Source organism: Electrophorus electricus, chromosome 4, assembly GCF_041902795.1.
Source record: "Electrophorus electricus isolate QZ-2024a chromosome 4, ASM4190279v1, whole genome shotgun sequence".
Classification (NCBI taxonomy): domain Eukaryota; kingdom Metazoa; phylum Chordata; class Actinopteri; order Gymnotiformes; family Gymnotidae; genus Electrophorus; species Electrophorus electricus.
Genome location: NC_137500.1, coordinates 2667897 through 2683046, shown reverse-complemented (window position 1 = coordinate 2683046; position 15150 = coordinate 2667897). Strand labels below are relative to the sequence as shown.

The window sequence follows — 15150 nt, the reverse complement described above, 5'->3', positions numbered from 1 at the left end:
TGAATGCCATCAAAGAAAGAGAAGAAATCACCTGTGACTATGGAGCTGAAGACTGCCCATGGAGAACACAAGTATGTTGCCCAGTACTCAGTGTACAGAATAGCTAGGTTTTCCAGAATGTAATAACTTTCTGGCAAAATGAGAATAAAAATGAACACGCTTTAAAAAATACTTTTCACAACGTCCCCACTGTACTCCTTCAGTTCCATCTATTTGCAGGTTATGCAGCAGTTACATAAAATTGTTTTTTGGTCACAGTGTGGATCAGACCTCACCTGGAGTTATACAACATATACAAGGATTTATGCAGCTAGTGGTCAAAACCTTGCTGTAACAGACTGGAAATACAGTCAATGATCCCAAAGGTAACAGAAGCAAAGTAAACAAAAGAAACATGAACAAACAACAACAACCTTCAGCATGAGAACTCCACAGTAGTTAAAGACCAAAAAGATCATAACCACAGCAACCATAAACTACACACAAAAGACACATAAAGTTTAAAACACAGGATACATGGAAAAGGAGGCAAAACACAAAACTCCTTAAAGGACAAAAACAAACTCAATACAGAGAGAGTAAAAGAGACCAAACTACAGTGAACTAAGAACCAGCAGAGTCAGTTTAATCAGCTGGACTACACACACACACACGCACACACACACCAGTCCATTACTACTCAAAGAGTTATGAATCAAGTCAGGATATTGTCATTCTAGATATATACAGGTATTTAGTTTTTCCAGGACACCAATGAACAAAAGTGCAGAGTGTAATACATGTGAAATACAGGACCAATAATCATGACAGCAATACTCAGTAACTCTCAGCACTGAGTAAAATGAGTGGATGTGCAAAAAGATATAATGTACTCTCATATTCTAGTATTTAGCAGCTACGCTTATAGCATATATGAACACAGCAGTCACTGGGGTAGCAGCCAGTACAACAATGTAAGAATACAATACTTGATCAATGGATCACAATATTTGAAATATGCAGTACATGTAGCAGGTATTTTTAAGGAATGTGAGAATGTGAGTAGAGAGTAAGTGTGTGTGTGCATGTGTGTGTGTGTGTGTTTGTGTGTTTGTGTGTGTGTGTTGAATAATGATAATGTGATAAAGAAAGCGGCTCAACCACACAAACCTGCATGTTTCTCCATACATCTCCTGGTACTTTATTGATCTTGGATGGTACTGAACACATGGACTCGGATGAGAGTGCCCTTGGCCCGTTGGTTGCTGCTGCTTCTCGCTGGATCTTTTACTTTTTGCTGCCGTGTTTTTCTTTCACGGATCATAATTTGATGACATTTTTTTGGTTTATGTTCTGTGCGGGTGTATCTCGACCTTACCTGCCTTCCTGCTGCGAGCTCTCTCCCTACTAACCTTCACTTTGGCTGCTTCTTTACTGCGTGAGTTTTTGCTTTTTAAAGTTGTTGACTGCCAGCACTTGGATATGTTTGGTTGCTATTCTTGGCCTGGTGTGATTGGTATAGCAGGATGGTATATCAGGATGGCTAATGTAGCATGGTAATTAGGTCCGAGTCACACTGACCACGGCTTTCTCTACCAATGCGGACTGGTTCTCTGTCAAAAAAGATCTGCCATGATCTTTTCTGGTTGTATGCGGCGTCTTTTTTCTACTTTTTGCCATGGAGTCTTTGTGGCTGGCCTACCTGCCTGTATCTACTAGGCTATGCTGCTCCAATACACGCCATTACAACTGTTCCCACTATCGCCTGGACTCTTCCACCTACATGCTATGCCAGTCACTTGGCATTGCTCGCTGTCCCCGTTATATTCACTGCTCCTACAGACCTCTGTCGTCTACTTACTACTCATCTGACTCTGCTATTCCTGTTTTCTGGACAAATGGATGACACATACAAACCGCCACTCCCCTCCTGCGCCCGGAGAATTAACTTTGATGTTCTTCACCCTCTCCCTCGTGCTGTTTCCCAGCCCCCTGGGGAAAACTCTAGGACTAATACATGTAACTTTGCACTGCTAAACTGTTGCTCCCTCATGGATAAAGCCTCCATATGCCATGATTTCACTGTTCAAAACAAATGTGACTTATTCTTTTTTACTGAGACTTTGCAGCAACCTGAGGACTAATTACATCTCAGTTTACTAACACCCAGTGGCCATAATTATTTGGCTGAGCCCAGGAAAAGGTGTTGGTCTGTCTGCTTTCTCTAACAAGACTCTTAATGTCTCTGCCTGTACCTTTCATGAGGTCTCCTTATTTGAGTATTTGGTGGTGAAGCTGTTTCCTTACCAGTACTGTTTTTGTTAATCTACCGACCACCCAGTGCATCTTCAGACTTTCTGTCAGAATTCAGTGAGCTTCTCACTCTGGCCAGTGCAATGTGTTCAGGGATGGGTGTGCTAGGGGACTTTAATATCCATTGACACTGATTTTTCATTTTCAGCTGAATTCCTATCTGTGCTTGACTATTTTTCTCTAACTCAACATGTTGATTTTCCTACCCACTCTCATGGTCACATATTAGATTTAATCTGCTCTTCTGTTTAGATATTACTTCTATTACTGGATGGCTAGTTGGTATCTCTGATCATAAACTTATTGAAGCCATGCACTAAATCCCTCATCTCTTTCCGTAATATCAAAGCGATTGACCCTCTCACTTTCTCTGCTCACCTCTACTCCTCTCCCCTGATGTCCATTTCAAAACTGTCCTCTTCTGATGATATTCTCTCTATATATAACGTTTCCATCTCTGAGCTACTTGAACAGGTAGCACCTCTCAAGTCCAGGCAGGTTTGCCCCCTGGTCTTTCTTCTCCATGGTTTACCCCTGAGTTACATACCCTGAAAACCAAAGGTCAGTGCCTTGAGTGCCTCTATAAGAGAACTGGTCTCACTGTTCATAAAGTAGCCTATTCCAACCATATGCATAATTATAGGTCAGCTCTAAATACTGCCCGCTAACCCTTTATTTCCTCTGTTATCAATGGTCAGTGAGGTGGAGTGCATGCGGTGGTACCCAAAATATGGTGAACTATGCCTGGGCAGGGCAAAATCAAAGGAAACTCTGGTGGAGGCCCACAGTGGTCCTGACGTGCAAATCGGTTGTCCGACCTGGGTATAGGGGTGAAAGACTAATCGAACTTAGTAGCTGTTTCCCTTCGAAGTTTCCGTCAGGATAGCTGGCACTTGTACGCAGTTTTATCCAGTAAAGATAATGATCAGAGACATTTGGGCCAAAACAATCACAACCTATTCTCCAACTTTAAATGGGTAAGATGCCTGGCTTGCTGGTTTGAGCCGGGCATGGAATGTGAGTGGCCCAGTGAGCCACTTTTGGTAAGCAGAACCAACGCTGCAGGATGAACCAAATGCCAGGTTAAGGCACTCATCAGACACTCATCAGACCCTATAAAAGGTGTTGGTTGATATAGACAGCAGGACGGTAGCCATGGAAGTGGGAATCTGCTAAGGAGTGTGTAAAAACTCACCTGCCCAATTAACTAGCCTTGAAAATGGATGGCGCTGCAGTGTCAGGCCCATACCCGGCTGTCGATGGCAGAAGGTAATGTGAGGGCTTACGCTGCGATGAGTAGGAGGGCCACTGCGGTGGTGCGGAAGCCTCGGGCGTGGGTCTGGGTGGAGCCGCCATGGGTACAGATCTTGGTGGTATTAGCAAATATTCAAATGAGGCGAAGTGGCAAAGGGTTCCATGTGAACAGCAGTTGAACATGGGTCAGTCGGTCCTAAAGGATGGGCTAACACCGTTCAGAAAGGTGATTGAAAGTGGAGTGGCAGAAATAGGTGCCATGAGGTGTCCAGTGTGGTAACACAAATGAACCCGGAGAAGCTAGCAGGGGCCCCGGGAAGATTTCTCTTTTCTTTGTTAAGGGCAGGGCATCCTGGAATGGGTTCACCCCGAGATAGGGGCCCATGCCCTGGAAAGCACTGTGGTTTTGGCGGCGTCCGGTAAGCTCTCGCAGGCCCTTCAAACTCCAGGGGAGATGGTGTAAATCTCGTGCCGGGCAGTACCCATATTTGCAGCAGGTCTCCAAGGTGAACAGCCTCTGGCAAGTTGGAACAAGGTAGGTAAGGGAAGTCGGCAAGTCAGATCCATAACTTTGGGATAAGGATCGGCTCTAAGGGCTGGGTCGGTCGGGCCGGGGTGCAAAGCGGAGCTGGGACCGAGCCACAGCTGGGGGAGTGGCCGTCCCTTTCCACCTCCCACCTGAAAGTACAGCACACGGTGTTTCTTCCCCTCTGTTATCCCCACTGTTCCCTCTCTCCTCCCTCCGTCCTCACAATCAGTGGGGCAGGGCGTGGGACTCTGGGGTGTGTAAGGGTGCCATCGGGGCATCTCCATGCACCGTGCCGGCCGGCGGGTCGGGCAAACGGCAGGCTGCGGTGTGTTCGTTGGCGAGTCTGGATGTACGTTGGGCCCTCAGCTACGGTCTGTGTCAGGACACCCATCGGTCACCCTGCTCTGCACCTTTCTTTTACCTTCCCTCTCGCAGGCCTGGGAGGGGCGTCAGCGGTCAGGGCTCCGGCGGGGTCCATCCTGGCGCGGTGCCTCAGCTGGTGCCTATCAGCCGGCTTAGAACTGGTGCAGACCAGGTGAATCTGACTGTTTAATTCAAACAAAGCATTGCAAAGGCTCGTGGCAGGTGTTGACATGATGTAAATGTTTAACAAATATTTATCCACTGTGTTTGCTGCTACACACTGGAAGAACTAAATGTCACCTTTTGTAAGGCAGGAGATTCTAATGGGGGTTTAGGATCCATTTATGGAACTTAATTAAAAAAACTGAGGAGCAGAGCCCTCAGCTGAGGATAAACAACACCAATCCAAGAGAGCAGAGAAGCTGCCAGAACAAGAGTGGAGCACAGGGATACAAAAACACAGGATTTATAAAAGAAAACAAGTTCCAAAAGACAAACTCCAAAGAACTGGGCAATGGTCCAGTACACAGTCAGTCAGAATAGATATAGGATGCTCAGAATACGAGGAACAGGAATATTTCACAATGAACATCTCACAGGTGAAGAACATTCAGGGAAAAAAAGCAGAAGCAAATGTGAATCTCCAACTGAAGTGTTGAACGAAACAAAGAAAACAAAACCAACCATAAAAGTGCACTAACAAAAGAAACCAATATAACATCAAAGACTATCAAACAGAAAGGTTGCTGGTTCAAGCCCCACGACTGCCAAGTTGCCACTGTTGGGCCCCTGAGTAAGGCCCTTAACCCTCAATTGCTCAAGTTGTACTCAGTCATAATTGTAAATGTGTGTGTATTCCAGATCTAGTTCTAGATTGTTCCAGTTCCAGATTGCATTACAAAGAAAATCAGAAGACAAAACTGTGCCTTCCCTGAGGAGCAATAAAAAAGGAGGAAGAAGCTAGAAAGAAAGACATGTTTGATATTTGTTTGAGATGTTTATTGATAGTATTTGATATTTTGATTTGGTGTGTGTGTGTTTGTGCGTGTGTAAATGAATTTGTGTAGAGAGGTCACTTTGCATGTGCAGCACCTGCTTCAGTGCTCTGGGAGTGTTTATAGTCCTGTGAGTTTAACACTTCATGACTGAGAGCTGCCTGCCCCAGCAACTTCACCCACAGTAACCATGACTTTGATCCCCATCTTCATCTGCACACTGGTCCTCTGGACTCAAGGTAACTCACTGCTCTACCTCTGTGGTGAACTATCCACATGACACAGGTAAATGTTAACTTTTTTGTCTTTTGTATTCAATCTATAGGAACCAGAGGTCAGGTAACAGTGACTCAGGATTCAGTGAAATCTGCTCTTCCAGGAGACACAGTCACCATCAGCTGTAGAACCAACACTGCAGTGTATTACAGCAGCAGCTATGGTCATCAATTATCTCCCCAGTTTACCCCTGTGTCTCTCCAGTTTACCCCTGTGTGTCTCACTCCAGGTTACTCCTGCCTCACTCCAGTGTTCTGGTGCCTGTCCCCAGTTTATAATATAATAATTTGCTATACTAACATTAGTAACACCTATTGTCATGAAACCTATAGAAACATACAACAGTACTAATAATCAGACTGTGATCTTCTGGATGGAGATCTCAGTGGTGTAACCCACTGACTTCCAAGTGTCATAGTGTAAACTACCCAAACATCTGCATGGTAGTGATAGTTGTGCACAGAAACCTCCTTCAGCTGTAGACTCAGAAACTGGTCTGATATCTGCTAATTAGCTGATAATAGCTGCTATATAGCTGCTAATTCTGCACTCAGCTCAATTCATCAACTACAAACCATTACAGTACTGGGCAGGTTTCTCTTTTTGTTAAATATCCCTTTTGTTTAAAAGGCAGGGCAGTGGTAGCTCAGTAGTTAAGGTGCTTAACTTGTAATTGGTTGTTGATTCAAGCCCCACCACTGCCAAGTTGCCCTCAATTGCTTAAGTTGTAGTCAGTCATAAGTCACTTTGGATAAAACCATCAGGTAAATGTAGGCAGCAAACCTCACTTGCTTTCCTCCAAATATTAACACAAACAGACTAAAACTGCACAGGAGAACATAAAACTAGTTTTCCCAAGATGAATCTCACCTCATTGGCATAATAATAAGAATTGCAGAGATCCATAGTCATGCTAAAACTTGAAAAAAAAATGCAAATGAAGGGAAAATATAGTTGCCCAATATAACACACACACACACACACACACACACACACACACACACACACACACACACACACACACACACACACACACACACACACACACAGATTAATCATATTCCAGGACCTCAAATACACAGTGTGGATGAGAGCTCACCTGGAGTTATATAACATGTACAAGGATTTATGCAGCTAGTGGTCAAAACCTTTACATTTACATTTAGCTCATTAAGATATAAAAGTGGGGACAGTCACATTAATGCTGTTGACCTGCAGGTGAACAGCATGAGACAGTAGTTACATCCTGTGTCCCCCTGTGTCATATGTATGTGTGTGTGGATCTCTGTTCTCTCCAGTTCCAGTTTGCCACAGACCCAGACCAGAATTCCTCTACAGATCTTCATACTCACTGTCCAGTCCTGAAACAAGGCCCTGCACCAAGGAGGGATATAAGGAAGTGTTTTGCAGGAAGAAGAAAGAGAAAGATGATATTTTGGACACCTGTTTGTGTCTTGTGATAGTTTTGTTGTTTATTCGGTGCGTGACCTCTTTTCCCCTTACTCTGATTCTGAGCTTGTTTGATCCCTCTAACTTGGCCACTGTTGTAAATGTATATATAGTAGGTATGTATTTGTATATATTATATATCTATTTGTGTGCTCTGGTAAGTAGGGAGTGGCTGCTGTTGTGTTTAGGGCCTGGGTAATTTTGTCTGTATTTTCACTTAGGGAGTTAGTGTAGTCTTATGTGTTTTATTTTGTCTGTTTTCACTTAGGGACTTAATGTAGTCTTATGTATTTATTTTGTCTTTGTTTTGACTTACAGAGTTAGTGTAGTCTTATGTATTTATTTTGTCTTTCTTTTGACTTACAGAGTTAGTGTAGTCTTATGTATTTTATTTTGTCTGTTTTCACTTAGGGAGTTAGTGTAGTCTTATGTATTTATTTTGTCTGTTTTCACTTAGGGAGTTAGTGTAGTCTTATGTATTTATTTTTTCTTTCTTTTGACTTACAGAGTTAGTGTAGTTTTATGTGTTTATATTGTCCTGCACAGGTTTAGTCAGCATCTTTGTTTTCTAGTGTGGGTTTGTTTATTTTTTTGGACTCTGTACCTCCTGCTGTAGCACCAGTGTTACACTTTGTGTGTATTATATGTTGGATATTTGTTTGTATAATACACTGGCAGACCTTGAACTATGATGGTCTTCTCTGAGGTTTTTTTTTCTTAACACAAAACTCTCGTTACAGCCTTAAACCTATACAAGGTCATAATGTTGAAGTAGTGAAATTGATGGCATTTAGAGTGACGACTAACAGTGTTCAGACACTACATGAGATCCAGGTGTCATCAATACCAACATGAGTTCAATTATTTCATGACTCTTAAGTGTAGAAAAATCATGACTGAATGTAAAAGTGACTGCAGCACATAAGAGGGGATGACTGAGAGCTCTAAGAGGAGAGATTTTATCATTCATCTGATAAACACTCACACTAGTTCTGTGGTAAAAAAAAAAAGACAGATGTGTTGTTTGCATATGTGAGCTGCTTCACTACTCCACACACTTTAAGAGCTGTACTGGTGATCAGAGAGTGTTCAGTCCTTTAACACACACTGACACACAGCACAATGATGATGTCAGACTGGGATTCCAGATCGTTTCAGTGGTAGTGGATATGGTACAGACGTTACTCTAAAAATCACTGGATTCCAGGCTGAATATGCAAGAGATTACTACTGTCAGCAGGATTATATCGGGTTCACATAGTGTTAGAGCGCCCTACAAAAACCTCCCTCAGCTGTAGAGGAACTGCTCTGACTCAAACACAGACTGATCTGAGATCGTCTGCAGAGCTGCTTAATCTGTACTCAGCTCAACTCATCAACTCTAAAACACTACAGTACTGAATTGTTTGCCCTTTTAAATTGTCATAATTGTGTAATAGTTACTTACATCACTACATATGTAGTAATATATTAACACATCATTGTGGTGTATAAGGACAGGTGAATACTGCATAGTGGGCTGGTCTGAGTTACTCTAGACGAGATTCTTTTAATCTTCTTAATTTTAATTTTCTTTTAATTTTACTGCTGTTTTTTTCCTTGGAGAACCTTGGAGAAAGACATCTGAGGAAATTCAATGTTAAACTGTCCAGGCCGCAACTGGTATGTGAAGTTAATTCTTCCCTCTTTTTAGAATTAATGAGTTATTGTAAAGTGCTGCTAATGGAATATCTGGATCATGTCAGGAGGTGATGGGACAGACAGGGTGAAAATCTAGAATTACTGTTGAAGTGTATCTGAATACATCATCCATCATTTTCAACCCAGGGAAAAATTCACAATATTAACCATTTACATAGAAACTAAATAATTTTGCCATGCTAAGAAGGAATGTCATATGATTTAATATTTTACTGAATTAGAAATAAATAAAATAATTAATTTTATATGGCTCAGCATAAAAACCTGCATTAATATATTACAAACAATTAATAAAAAAACACATGTATTACAAAGTTTTAAGCCAGCATTAACTAAACAATCATATGTCTTATTGATATGAATATTTTGCAATTTAAATTAATAATAACCTCACACGTTTATTTAGCCAAAATAATTATCTGCCACAGGATAAGGAAACAGGCAAACCAGGGCACAATACTGAGTCTGACCATGTGACCACCACACAGAGGAGATAAACTCTCCACTAGATCAGACAGCTCCTACTGTAATGCTGGAAACAGTAGTGCATTAAGATAATTTATGGGAGAAAATAACTATATACCAGTTGATGTCTGTGCTGAGTAATAAGAGAAGTACAGTGCATCTGGAAAGTATTCACGTTTCACTTTTTCTACATTTTGTTATGTTACAGCCTTATTTCAAATTGGATTAAATTAATTTTTTCCCCTCAAAATTATACACATAAATACCCCATAATGACAAAGTTAAAAATATTTGTTTGGAATTGTTGCAAATTTATTAAAAATTCAAAAACAAAAAAAATCACATGTACATAAGTATTCACAGCCTTTGCCATGACACTCAAAACTGAGCGCAGGTGCATCCTGTTTCCACTGATCATCCTTCAGTTGCTTCAACAACTTAAATGGAGTCCACCTGTAGTAAATCCAGTTCATTGGACATGATTTGGAAAGGCACACACCTGTCTATATAAGGTCCCATAGTTGACAGTACATGTCAGAGTACAAACCAAGCCATGAAGTCCAAGGAATTGTCTGTAGACCTCTGAGACAGGATTGTGTCGAGGCACAGATCGGTGGAAGGGTACAGAAAAACGTCTGCAGCACTGAAGGTCCCAATGAGCACACTGGCCTCCATCATCCATAAATGGAAGAAGTTTGGAACCACCAGGAATATTCCTAGAGCTGGCTGCCCGGCCAATCTCAGTGATCGGAGTAGAAGGGCCTTAGTCAGGGATGTGACCAAGTACCCAAGGGTCACTCTGACAGAGCTTCAGCATTGCTCTGTGGAGAGAGGAGAACCTTCCAGAAGGACAACCATTTCTGCAGCACTCCACCAATCAGGCCTGTATGGTATAGTGGCCGGACAGAAGCCACTCCTCAGTAATAGGCACAAGACTGCCCATCTGGAGTTTGCTAAAAGGCACCCGAAGGACTCTCAGAGCATGAGAAACAAAATTCTCTGGTCTGATGAAACAAAGATTGAACTCTTTGGCCTGAATGCCAAGTGTCATGTCTGGCAGAAACCAGGCACCGCTCATCACCTGGCCAATACCATCCCTACAGTGAAGCATAATGGTGGCAGCATCATGCTGTGGGGTTGTTTTTCGGCAGCATGAACTGTGAGACTGGTCAGGGTCGAGGGAAAGATAAATGCAGCAATGTACAGAAACATCCTTGAAGAAAATCTGCTCCAGAGCACTCTGGACCTCAGACTGGTGCGAAGGTTCATCTTCCAACAGGACAACGACCCTAAGCACACAGCTAAGATAACAAAGGAGTGGCTTTGGGACAACTCTGTGAATGTTCTTGAGTGGCTCAACCAGAGCCCAGACTTGAACCCGATTGAACATCTCTGGAGAGATCTGAAAATGGCTGTGCCCCGACACTCCCCATCAAACCTGACAGAGCTTGAGAGGTTCTGCAAAGAAGAGTGGGAGAAACTGTCCAAAAATAGGTGTGCCAAGCTTGTAGCATCATACTCAAAAAGACGTGAGGCTGTAATTGCTGCCAAAGGTGCTTCAACAAAGTATTGAGCAAAAGCTGTGAATATTTATGTGCATGTGATTTTTTTTTGTTTTTTTTATTTTTAATAAATATGCAGCAATTCCAAACAAACTTTTTCTACTTTGTCATTCTGGGATATTACTGTAGAATTTCGAGGGGAAAAAATGAATTTAATCCATTTTGGAAGAAGGCTGTAACATAACAAAATGTGGAAAAAGTGTAGCTGTGAATACTTTCTGGATGCACTATACATGATGGAGAAATGGATGAATTGGTCACAGTATGGATCAGACCTCACCTGGAGTTATACAAAATGTACAAGGATTTATGCAGCTAGTGGACAAAACCTTGCTGTAACACACTGGAAATACAGTCAATGATCCCAAAGGTAACAGAAGCAAAGTAAACAAAAGAAACATAAACAAACAACAAAAACCTTCAGCAGTAGTTAAAGACCCAAAAGATAATAACCACAGCAACCATAAACTACACACAAAAGCTACATAAAGATTAAAACACAGGATACATGGAAAAGGAAGCAAAACACAAACTCCTTAAAGGACAAAAACAAGAACCAGTAGAGTCAGTTTAATCAGCTGGTCTACACATACTCACACACACACACACACACACACACACACACACACACACACACACACAACACACACACACACTCACTACTGGCATTGAAATAAGAGTTTTGAATCAAGTTGAAACTTTGTTAGGCCAGCCATACAGATGTATAGCTATACAGTCATATTCTAGTATTTAGCAGCTATGCTTATAGCATACATGAACACAGCAGTCAATGAGGTAGCAGCCAGTACAATAATGTAATGATACAATACTTGAAAAATTCAACATGATAATTGATAAATGCAATACATGCAGAACGTGTTTTTAAGGAATGTGAGAAGAGTATGTGTGTGTGTGTGTGTGTGTGTGTGTGTGTGTGTGTTTGTGTGTGTGTGTGTGTGTGTGTGTGTATGTCTGTGTGTGTGTGTGTGTGTGTGTGTGTGTGTGTGTGTGTGTGTGTGTGTGTGTGTGTGTGTGTGGTGAATAATGATAATGTGATAATGAATAGGACACATATCCGAGCCTGAATACCTGCCGCAGCTCAACCACACAAACCACAGAGAAGGAGGAAGCCCAGGAGGACCAGAACACCAGCAGACAGGAAGTCCTTCCTCCTAAATAGTCCCCACATCAGGAGGTCCTTCCTCCTAAAGAGTCCCCACATCGGGAAGTCCTTTCTCCTAAAGAGTGCTGTCTGCTCATGTGTAATTCACCATTAGAGAACAGAGAGTGAAGGGCTGCTTCTGAACTGTACTGACTGCACCTGCACCGCAACTACACACTGGCACACCTTGAACTACGATGATCTCCTCTGAGGTTTCTTCCATTTGCATTCTTAACACAAACTCTTGTTACAGCCTTAAGCCTAGATGAGGTCATAACATTTAAATAATAAAATACCCTGCAAACTCATTCATTCATTTATTTCTTTATATGCTAAATAAATTTTTTATTCATTATCTAAATGTACTTAGTTGAGAACGTAATTTTTATTCAATCTTGATACTGTTTTATTGGTAATTATTTCCTTTGCCTGTGTATGTAATGTTCAGATAAAAATGAAGAACTGAAACTAGTCTCTAGTAAAGTCAATACCAGTCAGAGTGAAAGAGAGCGAGAGCAGTGGGGTGAAACAGATTTGTGTTTACAGCCCTGAGAAACCTGCTCCTTCCCAGAATAGAACAACACTTTTTGCAGATGTTCAACTTATTAGACCAACTTACTCAAGCACAACACACTCCAGTAAAACACACTCCAGACCAAAGAATCTTATAGTGCAGATAATGACTATTAAAATTATACAAGAACAGACCAAGTTCAAAATGAAGCTTTATTGCAGTGATAGCAAAACCCAGGAATCAAACACAGAGTGGTGAATTAAGAAAAAAGAGCATTCTTCAGACTATAAGCTCCATTGTTCAGGGCTGCATAAGCGTGTTACATTACATTACAACTAATTGAGGTCATCATGGAAGATGGTAGAGCTCCTCCTCCTCTTCCCTAAATGCAGCACTAAGAGTCAGTGAGCTGCTGTGGCTGTAACTGCAGTTCTGTTCTTCTACTCTGGTCAACACACTCTCTTAGACATCCACTGTGCAACTCACCAGCGCCCCTTGTGGAAAGTATGTAGACCGCAGGCACCACAAAGATCCTGTACAGAGCAGGGACTAGGCGCACTACACCACACACACGTTTAGAAATCTTTACATAACATTTACTAGATACTTCTTATTTATCATTCTCCCTTGATCTGATCTTTAGCTCCAGTTCTCCAATAATCAGCACACTGTACCATAGTTTTCTGACATTGTTTATATTAAATAGAAATGCTACTTGACCTTTAAGAGCATCTATATATTATATTGTATTTTAAAGTTTATAGTTATCTAGTATGGTTGGTTCTGTTAAATACGGTATTCAGTGGGGTCATTACATGAGACAGAGGCCACAGAGAGTATTTGGTAGACAAGTATTAATACAGAGAGGTCACAGAGAGTATTTGGTAGACGAGTATTAATACAGAGAGGCCACAGAGAGTATTTGGTAGACGTGTATTAATACAGAGAGGTCACTTTGCATGTGCAGCACCTGCTTCAGTGCTCTGGGAGTGTTTATAGTCCTGTGAGTTTAACACTTCATGACTGAGAGCTGCCTGCCCCAGAAACTTCACTCACAGCAACCATGACTTTGATCCCCATCTTCATCTGCACACTGGTCCTCTGGACTCAAGGTAACTCACTGCTTTACCTCTGTGGTGAACTATCCATGTGACACAGGTCTACTATTCTTATTTAAAATGAACTAAATAATAGCATATGTACAGTTAATTGTTAACTTTTTTGTGTTTTGTATTCATTTTTTAGGATCCAGAGGGCAGGTAACAGTGACTCAGGATTCAGTGAAATCTGCTCTTCCAGGAGACACAGTCACCATCAGCTGTAGAACCAACCCTGCAGTGTATTATGACAGCAGCAATGGACATTATCTACACTGGTACCTGCACAAACCCAGAGAAGCTCCTAAACTCCTGATCTACTTTGCTACTAAGTTACAGTCAGGAACTCCAGCTCGTTTCAGTGGTAGTGGATCTGGATCTGACTTCACTCTGACCATCAGAGGAGTCCAGACTGAAGATACAGGAGATTATTACTGTCAGAGTTTACACAACATTGGTGATACCTGGCCGTTCACACAGTGTTAGAGAGTCGCACAAAAACCTCCCTCAGTCAGACTGCACAGAGACTGCACTGCTGCAGCTGGGACCTACTGCAGGTGTGGAGGGGGAGGATGTGATACAGCACAATAACACACTCTGTGGAGGAGAGGAAACACAACACACTTTCAACTAAACACACAAACTGACAAAAATGAAAATAGAATGTACCCAGTGTTATCAGACTAATTACATGGCGCTGAATCTCACCGCTGTGCTACTGCCCATGTGTTAGCAACACTTGTGCTGAACTAAAGACTGGTGCAGGCTGTTAAACATATTATGGGTACATATTCTCTATTGCAGAACCCCAAAGTATTTACCATCTTTTCACAAAACCTTTTCATGACATATTTTATGTTGATATCACCTCTAAGAATGATGTGCATATCAGGATTCATGGAGACACACAGAACCACAGCAACAGTGTCTCTGCTCCTGCCAGTGTCTCTCAGTCTCCTGGTTAAACTCCGGATAATAGGAGCAGGTAACAGGTAACCATCTGGAGTTTTACTAAAATGACATTACTGATGCTGATGCAGCAGCTTCACCCACAACAACCATGACTTTGATCCCCATCTTCATCTGCACACTGGTCCTATGGACACAAGGTAACTCATTGCTTTATTCTTTGTATGTCATATTTTGTGGGCTCTATCAGCAAGTCAGTCTACAATTTACAATCCGTTACTGAACAAAACTTAGTACAGTGGCATTTTAATTATATTATTATTACACTGTAATTGCTTTGAATTTCTCTTAGAACCTATGTGTCAGGTGACAGTGACTCAGCATCCTGCAGTGAAATCTGCTCTTCCAGGAGACACAGTCACCATCAGCTGTAGATCCAGCCCAGCAGTGAACACTGATGCTGGAAATGAGCCTGGTACCTGCAGAAACCTGGAGAAGCTCCTAAACTGCCGTTTTACCATGTTCACAAGATACAGTCAGGAACTCCAACTCGTTTCAGTGGTAGTGGTTCTGGATCTGACT

At 41.9% G+C, this 15150-nt stretch overlaps 1 pseudogene and 3 gene segments (V, D, J or C); 2 read left to right on the top strand and 2 right to left on the bottom strand.

Moving 5' to 3' along the window:
- Nucleotides 1-15150, top strand: part of LOC113568144 (Ig kappa chain V-III region MOPC 63-like) — a 230176-nt gene that overhangs the window by 15986 nt on the left and 199040 nt on the right.
- LOC113568146 (Ig kappa chain V region Mem5-like) overlaps nucleotides 1-15150 on the bottom strand; it is a 256254-nt gene that overhangs the window by 70556 nt on the left and 170548 nt on the right.
- The window catches only part of LOC145657398 (Ig kappa chain V-III region MOPC 63-like), a 274055-nt gene that overhangs the window by 115905 nt on the left and 143000 nt on the right, over nucleotides 1-15150 (bottom strand).
- Nucleotides 2847-4068, top strand: LOC145657795 (28S ribosomal RNA; annotated as a pseudogene).